We start from the raw sequence: 11370 nt of genomic DNA, 5'->3' as shown, positions 1-11370 counted from the left end.
TACCGAGTTGTCATATGGTGCAAATGATATTTTTAATGGGATGGTGACTTTGTGTTTGATTGTTTTTCTTAAATATTTACAAGAAAATTAACCCCTGTGTTTTGGTCCTGTAAATATCCACATCAGGTTTTCACCTTTCATTAGAAGGATTAGAAGGACACGGAGCTGTTGGAGCGGGGCCAGAGGAGGCCACGGAGATGATCTGAGGGCTGGAGCACCTCTGCTCTGGAGACCTCAGGCTGAGAGAGTTGGGGTTGTTCAGCCTGGAGAAGAGAAGGCTGCGGGGAGACCTTAGAGCCCCTTCCAGTCCCTGCAGGGGCTCCAGGAAAGCTGGAGAGGGGCTGGTGCCAAGGGCAGGGAGTGACAGGCCAAGGGGAATGGCCTGAAGCTGCAGGAGGGGAGATGGAGATGGGATGTGAGGCAGAAATCCTTCCCTGTGAGGGTGCTGAGGCCCTGGCACAGGGTGCCCAGAGAAGCTGTGGCTGCCCCTGGCTCCCTGGCAGGGTTCAAGGCCAGGTTGGATGGGGCTTTGGGCAAGCTGGGCTAGTGGAGGGTGTCCCTGCCCATGGCAGGGGTGGCACTGGGTGGGCTGGGAGGTCCCTGCCCACCCAAACCGGGCTGGGGTTCTGTGGTAAATGAGCACAAGTGTTTGCTGCACTGGCCCCGCGACGCCCAGGTTAGATACACAGATTTGACAGGGATCTTGTCGCCGAAAAAAAGCGCTCATATTCAAACTGCAGCGTGGAAGCTCTACACTGTGTGTTTATAGTAGAACTAAATGGGGGGGAAATGGTCTCATAACGGACCCTTTCTACTGAAACACACCAAACGTCTGAGCAAGAGACGTTCTTTTCAACTCGGGCGAAGTGTCCCGAAATATCTGCCGACAGCGTGCCTTTCGGGCTGATGCGGGCTCCTTTCTCCTTGCATCTGCCTTTGTGTTGGTGCTAACGTGTGGGCAAGGGATCTTCTTATTTTTGTTAGCTGGGTCTGATGCTCCATCCCTTGCTGGGACTGCTTAGCTTTATATTTGTAATTTTGTATCCATGGAAGTTTGTGAAAAATCTCTTAATTTTTGCAAGCCTTTATTTAAATAACAGGTAATTAATTATACACTGCAGCAAAGCTCAGTGTCCCTTCCTAAATGTGTTGCACGTGCATCTGAAAAAAAATTTCTTACTTAAAGAATTCAAAATCCCCGAGTAAAATCTGCACCTAAGTTTTGGGTTTGAATTTGGTTGGTCTATGGGCTGTAGATTCCTAAGTGTCCTTCCCCCATAGATGGCACACGTCAAAGGCTCAGCTTTCCAAAGAAATTCAGTGTTTCCCAGCTGATGGTAAGCAGTGAGGGCAATGTAGAGGGATTTTTCAAAAGCCCCCACGTGCCCCAATTCCCTTGTTTTGGAATGGCTCTATAGGCTTTATTAGTCAGAGATTCCATCATATTTTGTACCATCCATGTCTGTGTGGAAGTCCTCAAAAATCTCAGCTGCAATTTTTTTCCCTTCTTGAAGCTGTCTGGTAAATAACAAAACCCACATTGTTCTTGTGTGTTCTTCTGAATTTATTTCATGTCATCTTCGTACAGAAAAAAAAAAAATACAGCTTCTCTCACTTAGCACCCTTTGGGACAGCAACTGCAGATGAAGAGCAAGCAATCAACATGTCAGGATAAAATTAGATTGCCACAGAGTACAAGGTCTGATCCAATATCTATATCAGATTTGGTTTTCAGCTGTGCACATCACAATAAAATAATCCTTGCTGAAGTTGTTTGGCACGAAGCAGTTCTAAAAGCTTGTGATGCTTTCCATCTGTGTACACGTTGGGAAAAGGGGGGGCTATGAAATTAGGTATTTTACACTATTACCTCGATATTTAATGATGGTTGCAAATAAGAAATTGATACAAGAGTTGGTAGTTTTGCCATGTTTCCGTGCCTCAGAGGGGGATCGTGTATGTATTTAGTAGAGGACAGCGACGGAGTTACCAGGGAGCGGTGCCCGGGGGGGGGGGGGGGTGACCTTCATAGGCACGTCTCCCAACTGTCTCTGTTTACCGTGCTCTGCTTTTCACTGGGGCGGGGCTTCCAAGTGAGGAAGATGGGGTCATTTTGGCGAAATGACGTGGGAGATGGGCTCCGGCAGCATCCCTAGCACGAGCCACTGGCATCCAGTCCAGAGCAGAGCCAGCCCAAAGCAAACCCCCCTGAGCCAGGGGTAGCTTGCATGTAAACCATCTACATTTTGAGATAATTTTTTCAACAAAATGTCCTAATAATTTCAAGAAATAATAATATTTGCTTCAATTTCACTGGAAAAAGATGGTAAAAAACATTTAAAATGTTCATTCAAACATGTCTGGTTTGGGTTAGACAAAGTGTTTTGGTTGACTTGAAGCATCTACCAAAACTGAATTGCCAGCAAGTCAGAAAATGACGGCTACGTGCAGACACGACTGACTCTGTCCATGCCGTATTGAGTAAAAGCCTTTTTCTAACTGTTTGTGCATCTTCCACTAGGTTTCTGGTTTACAATAACTGTCTCTCAAAGTGAATCATCAGGATACCCAAAGTCTGGCTGGGACTTCTGTGAAGGTATTGAGCCAGCACCCGTATTTAACCCTGGGGCATTGTGATTTGTACCGAGTCGAATCTTCAGTCATCGTAACGCCGTTCAGCTGCACCGATAACGGCAAAGTCATTGATTTGAACTAATTGAGGAAAAAATCCATTTTCTCTTAGGTGTAAAAATATCGATATGCCCACAGCACCTTTCCGTATCGTTTGCGGCTCAGTTAATCTCCTCTTTAAGGGATTTAACCTGGTTCTGCTTGTACCCAGCTATAGGATTCGTATTATGAGACTGCAAGGATGTCCTCCATCCTTGCATTCTTTAATTCTTCAGACCTGCTCCCATTGCTCTGTCAATAGCTTTCAAATTAATGGTCCAATCTTTGAAATTAATGAGTTTTCATCGACCTCCGTGGAAGTGGATCAGCCCCGAGCCTGTCAGCCCACCCAGCTGCCCTCATCAGTGCTTCATCTCAAAGTAGTTCACCTACTTTCGCACACAAGCCCGGCACCTTGGAGCGCATCGTCTGAAGCCGTGTCATTTGGATCTCGTTAAAGCAGCCATTTGTGTCCTGCTGCTCCAGATGGAGAGGGGTTTAATAAAGAAATTTTTGTTGTTGTTCTGCAGTAACTCCATGTTATTTTTGGTTCCTTTCTATACTCATTTAGCTCAAGCAACCGGTCTAGAAAGCTCTTATTAGCCCAGGATTTCCTGAGAGAGGGAATTCAGCACCTGCATTTTCCAAATCCCTAAATGAGATTTGAAAAATCTTGTTTCAGTAATTACATAACAAAGCATCCCAAACAAAAATATATTATTGGAACAGCTCATAGGTGAGGGAGATGTTTCCAGTTACTGTAAAATTTTTTTCTTCTGTGGAAAACGCAGCAAGTCTTGAAGAGACTCTGAAACTGCTAGGCTCTCACCCAGGATGGAGAAATCTCAATATTTGAGGATCCGTTACGACACAGCTTGAAGTACATCTTGATTTTATTTAAAAGCGCTTTCAAATGGCTGTCATGGACAATTGACAGGACACAGGAGAGGAAGAGGGGGAAGGACTGGGAAGAAGGTTTCTCTGCAGCGTGTAGACCCTGATCTAAACCCCGTGGCCCCAGACCGCGCTCCCACCCGTGGAAGTGCCGTGGAGAGGCTTTGCCCTGCGCTGGCTTCCTCAGGGCTCCTCCAGCCCCGTACAGTGACATCGCATTGAACTTGACCCACGTCAAGGACCCAGCTCTCTCTGTGCCACGGCAAACTTCAGCGGGGCGGGCTGGGGGCAGGCGGCGATGCGGCGTGGCAGAGCATGACCCAACTGCTGGCTTCTCTGGAGATCAGCGCCACGGTCTAGCGGGCCACAGGGTGAATATTGAGAGAGGTGAAGCAAAGGAAAAGATTCCCTTCAGAAAGGAGTATAATACGGCATAAAAGAAAGTCATGATTAAGTACCAAAAAAGGGGGAAAAGTGGTGAATGCCTAATACTCAGTCTACCAAAGCGAATGAATAAAGGTAAAAATCTATAACATAAGACCACATCAACAGAAAAGAATCTGACATCATTAGCTGGGGAGATCAGTTCGTCACTGTATTTTGCCTGAGTTTGCTTATTGTTGTACACAGGGATAAAATCTTGCGTAGACCAGACTTTCCTCAAAATGAATGGGGAGAGACAGCAAGGGAATAAATAAAATAGATGGGGAAAAGATCTGCACTCTTATAAAAAGTGCACAGCCATGAAGAGACCTTAAAAAAAATTTAAAACTTAGTTTACAAAGAGCGCTCCTGATTTCTGTCATAAAACGTTCCAAAACAATCTCATGACTCAGTTTCTGCAGCCATTGAATTAGGGAGAATTACAGAAGATTCTTGCTGTTTATTTTATGCTTAACTCGTATTCTCAATGATTCATTATCAAGATTTGTCAGGACTAATTAAGAAGAGTGCCAGCTGGGATAGCGTTTGATATGATGGCACCTTGCTCGGTGGGGACTCAACCGAGATAGCTCGTCGCACAGAATCAGCTAACAGCGACCAGCGATTTAGCGGCTTGCTGCTCACCGTGGTCTGAGCTGCTGCAAAGGCGAAGGGATTTAGCAGCCCCTGCGGATGTGCTGCTCCTTTACATGAAACGGAGTTTTCCGTAACTCTCTATTAAAATAAACAAGCAAGCAACAAAATTTATTAAATTACATGTATGATTTTCTTTTCTGTGGTAAGCCACCTCTCTTTAAATAAAAATAACCAAATTTTCAAACCCCACAGCTTGAAGTTCAGGAAGGTATGAGTGGGAAAACGCTGCACGCGGTTATGACTTTGTGCCCGATTTAATTCCGATGTGAAAAGTCCGGTGGGCTCATAAACCCCTGGAAGTAGCTGACGAGCAAAACTTTTCTGACCCATATTTTATACAGGCAGAGTCATCCATGATATAATCTATGCACGGTTCTGTGCAACCTACTGCCAGAAAAAAAGTAATTAATTTCTGGGCAGCAATGGTAAAACTATGGGAGCCTCATTTACCAGGATGGCAGCAGGGTGGGCTCCGGCTCTGCCCATCCCAACGCCTTTGGCTTTATCCTGGCAGCGCCCGGGCTGCAGCGTGGCACGCGTGGGAGCACCACTCGGCACGGGCAGAGAGCCGCCAGCTCTTAACAATGATTATAGAAAGCAAGTCTTAAAAAAACCCAAACAAAAAAAAATCCCCTCAAACTCAGCACCTTAAAATCAATGGTATTTTTTATCTTAATCTCTCTGAGCCTGTTGACCAGTAGCCCTTCTGTAAACAGAGGTAATAATACCACTTATCTCCTGAAAATAAATTACTGGTTTTGAAACACCCAGACACTATGGTGATGATCAAGATAGAAAAACCCAGGAAAAAGTTATTAATTCTGACTCAGTATGCGGCGAGTGCTCTGCGGTGGGAGTCTTGGGGACACACGCTGAAGGCTGAGGATAAAGCAACGTGTTGAATAACTGTTGATTAAGCGAGCGCTGCCTATTCTGTGAGCTGAATGAGGTAGGGGCTCGGCAGCAAATAAAGTAATGGTTGATTGTTCAGTTAAAGGCTACGTCATAACACGTGCAGAAGGGGCTGAGGAAGCAATCATGGCTCTGGCATTGTCACTGGTGGGCTCTGCGTGCTTAGCGTTGCTTTTTAAGTAGGCGTTGTGGCTTTTTCAGGGAAATACTCAAGCAGAAGGCTGAAAGGAGGAGGATGCCTGCAACTCCTCTCCTCCTTGTCTCGGCTGCCCTGGAGCATCCCAGCAGCCTGTCCTGAGGCCGCCGGAGGCAGCGAGGGCATGGTCCCACCACTCGCAGCATGTTCCCAGCTCTGTTGGGATGTCTGCGGGACGGAGATGCCGGGTTTGCTCACGACGGGCGCTGTACGCCCGGCTCTGCTCGGCACTAGGAGCACATTCACGGCACACAGAGGTGTTACGTGTTGGTGTCCTCTGAAGGGGACCAAATGCCGTGCCCTAACCAGGGGGCAGGTACAGATGTTACCAGTTAAAGGTGTTTTTCAGAAATAGATGAACCATTTTCTGTCTGAATTCTGTAGGGGGGGGGGGAATCGGTCAAATATTTTTAAAGTATTTTTGCTTAAAATTTGGCAAAGCTGTAAAGAACAGAAAAGGGGGCTCGTGACTGGGAGGAAGAAGCCTCTCAAGAGCATCCTGAGGGATTCCATCAGCCTAGCCCACAGCTTTAATGGCACTTTGTCCCCTAGAAAACTCCAGGCACTGCAGACAGCCGGGGAGGAGGGGACCTGCCTGCGCTGGCTGGATCAGTTTATTGTCTGACATTACAAAACTATTATTATTTCAAGAAAGCCATCTTATTTAATTATCATGAACGTGCAATTACTTCATTTTTAATTCAGCATTGAAGGAGATGTTCCAAGCATTAAGTGAATCAAAATATTCTTAGTAAATAAGAAACCAAGAGAATAGTAAGTGTTTGAAAAGAAAAAGTTATTGTTCTCTGTGGATCGCAGTGATTTTAATGATTTGGCTGAAGTGCCCCTCTAATAGAGCTGCCTATTTGAAATATTTGTGATCTCAAAGGAACAGTTTTAAAGTGTCTCCCGCGTAATTGATTGATCCATTCCTCTCAAATGCTCGGATGGCTTTCAGAGCCAGGGGACAGGTATTGATGGGACTTCGAGGGGGATGTGTGTTTTACACGGTCTGGTGGGAAAAATGCCTCAACCTCCTCCCGTACCGCAGGCAGCAGCAGAGGTGACTACACGAACGGGAGTTCCTGTTTAGAAAGGGGAAATTGCTCAGAACTGACCCAAAACTCATTCTTGGGAGGAGCAAGGGCTTTCCTCCCCCACCGTCTTCAGCTCTCCCCGGCAGTGGGGAAGGTGGTACCCGACCCCCGCGCTGCGACTCCTTTTTCTAAACATGCGCTGCATAGGTGGGATTGTTTCGTGATGTTTTGTTTTCCAAAATATAGCAAGTTTGGCTTTAAAACTGAGTGCATGCTGGTATTTAGAAAACATTTGATTTCAGTTTTGGTCTTTCCTGAAACTGGCTTCTTGATGGAGACAAATGGGGTTTGAAAACCCAGACAAATTCAAATCAAGATCCCAAGGCCTGTGGACAATATTTTCCCCTGGTTATCCTGCAGGTTCTATACATTAGTCTGGTGGTATTTTACATAAATAACCTATATTGATAAAAATTACAAAAATTCACCATCTCCGCATTTGTAAAAACTTACAGTGTGATTATTTTTTAATAGTATTATGGGAAATTATCTTTCCAATTATGTTGAGCTCCTAATACGCAGGATCTGGTATATCATAGTGTAAGCTACGATAAAAATAAGAGCAGTCGCTGTTACTGCACACTGGCACCTTCTGTTACAGCTGCTCTTTTAGCAACGAGCCTCTCGTAACGTGGATGACTTCTGAAAGGTTCGTACCTTGGTAGCTCGGAGCTCCCTTGCAGGCGTGGCGAGCGCTCCTCTGTCCCCGCACCAAGGCACGTCCCTCCCCCACGGGAGAACTTAGTGGTGGGGAAGTGACCCCCTGGGACGTGGCACCGTCACAGCCTGTGCCTGCTCTGGTGGGTCACGGAGCATCTGCCACCCCACGCCGGGTGCCGGGGAGGTCTCCCCGTGACGCTGCACCGCGGGGACCCGTGCACCACGTCAGCCGTGGGGTCCCAACCGGTCGTGGCATCTGCCGGCGCCGCGGTGACCTGCTTCCGACGCGGCCGGGCGACGAGGAAGGAAATCTCTCTGTCAAGGACTTGGACCGGTCCCCACATCTAACAGCTTGGCTTCAACTCACGGCCAAGGGTTTTCTCGTCCTCCCAGAGCCTTTTTCTTTTTTAAGCAGGAGCAGTCTGTGCACGGGAGGCAGGACCCAGGAGGTGACTGAAAATGGAAAATAACTGTGTATGTGCAGATCTGGGGACTTTTTTCAAGCATCAAAAAAGGATAAATGTTTCTCTCCAGAGCAGCACTGCTTTGGTTTCATAAGGCATCACACCAGCATGTTGCAACAGAGAATTAGGCTCAGGTACTTTGTTGGAGCACAAAGTATTAATTGCTTTTTTTTCCCATAGATTTGGAAACAATCCATAACACATATTTTATATTTACTAACTTAATATATATTATAAATTATAATTTATTTAGCTGTTAGAATATATTTTAAGAAGGCATCATTTATTAATTTATAAAAAAATATAAATATAGAAATATTTTTTATCTTATCTGAAGTAAGATCTAGTATGATTTCCTAGCTACTATATCCTTGAAGAGAATTTGCTGTCCCCTGTCCTCCCTGGAAACCAGAGCCACACTGACACCTTCTCTTTGTAAACAGCAGCAGCAAAGCACCAAGTTAAGGATCAGAGTTTTTCGCTGGCCTCTGCTCCAAAAATTCATTATTTTCTGAACGCCAGATAAACAGGAGCTCTGGCTGCTATCCCAACACTGACTTCACCCAACAAATTAATTGCTTGTACTATGTCCATTACAGTTGTTCAAAATGACCTCCAACTGTGCGCGGCAGCAACATGCTACATTACCAAAATTTGAAATACTGTTTTATTTCTCTTTTCTGCTAGTCCATTGCTCTTTGTTTTGCTTCCGCTGGTCTGTTGTAACACGATTTTGTGTTCACCCTGCCAGTTGCCCACATAAAAGCAATGTTCAATTATACAGCATCTTTGAAAGTAGATGCGGGTAAGATCCTCCTGTGAGGGAAACGGCGTAGCTCCCCTGAAGGATGCCAGCTATGATGCTCAATTCTTTCTGGCAAAGTCTTTGGTTATCCAGTAGCAATTTGGCTGAATCCACGATCTTATCTGACAGACAAGTTAAGAAATGCTTTTGAATACACTTTTGGATGTGTTTAACCACTGTTTACTTCCAGACAAATTCTCTTGCTAAAAAGATCAGGCTGGGGTTTTGGGTTTATTTTTTCTTTTTTTTTTTTTTTTTTTTTTGAGCAGTTTGATGTTTTTGTGTTTGGAGTTTTTTGTGAAGCAAACCTTCTCTGGGAGAGACGGAGTGTGGGAAGCGTGGAGACAGGGGACGTGTGCCCGTGGGCAGCAGGGGCACGGGTGGGCTTCTGGGTGCCTGGTCCTACCTGGAGCGGTAATAGTGCTCACGTGCGTCAAAACCCAACACTGACCTCCCCTGCGTGTCGTTCTTCAGGAGAGAAAAATAGAAGATTCTTATCAGAGGAGGTCTAGAGCCTGTGCTGGTGTGAGCGCGGTGCTCCCGCCGCTGAGCCGGGACATCTAAAGAAAGCGTTGGCCATCTCTGGGACCTTAGCGAGCGACTTGTGCGGGGAATTTCATCTGGGACAAGAACGACTAACTGTGCAGTGAAATACAAAACATCACATTGAACTGACTTTCCCACCACTTCCATATGCTTCTGTCAATATTCCCATTAAACGCATAAAATGCTGTTTTACTGTAATAACGTTGCTTTCTGAGAATCATTTCAGATTAGGGCTACAACTTTGACACGATTTAGTATGTCGTAACTCGAAATTCTCACCGATGGCTTTAAGAGCGGGTGATTTTGGTTTTGAGTGGACATAATCTAATTTTTGCTTAGGAACTGCTTGTTGAATCCACTTAGTGTAGCTGTTCTGGTGGGCTGTAAGGGAGGAGAGGATTATTTTAGCTTCAGTGGGATACGGGCTGTTACGCAGCGCAGGTGTGATACGCTCATGGTGGTATTTAGTCAGTGTTGTCTCACCTCCAGGTATTCAGTAATCCAAACCGAAATGAAACGCTTCTTCAAAGTAAAATGTGGCAGTGACAGATGCACAGGCTATTATATTTAGTTTCGTGTCTAAGAGGGCCAGATTGAATGTAGGTAGCTGACTGCACATAGTGGATGGAGATCAGGTACGAAGAAAGGGAGATTACTGGCTATTTTAAGAGTTAAACTTACAAAGCAGGAAATTGAAAACTGATAAACAGAAGGTTTTTTTTTCCAGGCAATGTCCAATTAAATGTGGTACTCATTACCACGGGAGGCCACTGAGGCCAAGTACGTAGCAAGAGTGGAAGAGGGACTGGGCACTTTTATGGATATCAAGAATATCCAGAGTAATGATTAACTATATCAATTTTTGTAATGTAATTAGAATAATTTTTCATGCTTCAGGGCTTAAACCAATTTCTATATACGAGAGACCAGGATGAGACTTATGGTAGGAACAGATTAAAGCCATCTGCATACTGCAGAGCTCCTGCCTTTTCTTCCGCCACATCTGCTGCTATTCCAAGACAAGATATTGGGCTAGGATGGACCCTGGGTCCGCCTTGATCAGCTGTGTCATTTTCTGTGTTCCCTCAGGGAACCCAGCGTGGAAGATACAGACTAATTTTTTAGGTAAGCCAGGGTGAGAGGAAAAGGAGGATGAAGTAGACAGCAGATGGGGTTTCTGTAATTTTGAGAGGAAAAACATGTTGAATGTAACCGCAGATTTGCTCAAAGGAAAAAATTAAGAAAGAGAGGAAGCTTTCAAAATCACGAGGTACCTTCCTGCAAAACAATGAGACTTATTAGAACAGGTGACTTATATTTGCATCCTTTCTGAATCTTGAGCACTTAAGGCGAACCTGAGCCAGCCATGCTTGCAAACTCTTCTCTACAACCACTAGAGTCAGATTTTTTTTAATAATAATAATAAATACAGCTAAGATTCTCAAAGAGGAGCTTGAAGTGGGCAAGAGGTAAATAGACGCTGAAGAGCTTACACTTTAACTGCGCACATTCAGTTGTAAAAGGGGGATGGAGCTGATGTTACCAAGGAATAGCTGAGGAGGAGCTCACTTACACTGCGCAGTGGATGAACTGACGTCGAGAGTTAAGTGTGCATGCATTGAGGGCACGGGTTAACCTGCAGCTCACCTGGCAGGGGTTGGAAGAGGTTTGGGTGTCTGACCCCAGGGCTGTGGGGAGGCAGCGGCCAAGTCACCAGCATCTGTGACACCCCCCCCCCCGCCCCCAGCATGTGTGTGCCCCGTCCTGCACGTGGACTTTCCTCTCTCAGGATGATGGTGGTGGACAAGGACGGGTTTGTCAGGAAAGTATGGCTGTGCTTTCATCCAGTGATGAACAAAAACGACAAACGACAAGGCCTGGGTGATGGCACAAGCTGGCTCACGATACCCAAATTACAATGAAATAATCTCTTATGATGTATTCAGTCCATGGAAAAAACAAATTTTGGTCCCAAGCCCAAAAATTATAATTTCTAGTGGACAACTCCAGCTGCTTTTACTGTTGTTTATGCTCATGATGTCCTGG

Source organism: Grus americana, chromosome 11 (genome assembly GCF_028858705.1).
Source record: "Grus americana isolate bGruAme1 chromosome 11, bGruAme1.mat, whole genome shotgun sequence".
In the NCBI taxonomy this organism is placed as follows: domain Eukaryota; kingdom Metazoa; phylum Chordata; class Aves; order Gruiformes; family Gruidae; genus Grus; species Grus americana.
Note: the sequence above shows the minus strand (reverse complement) of the source record.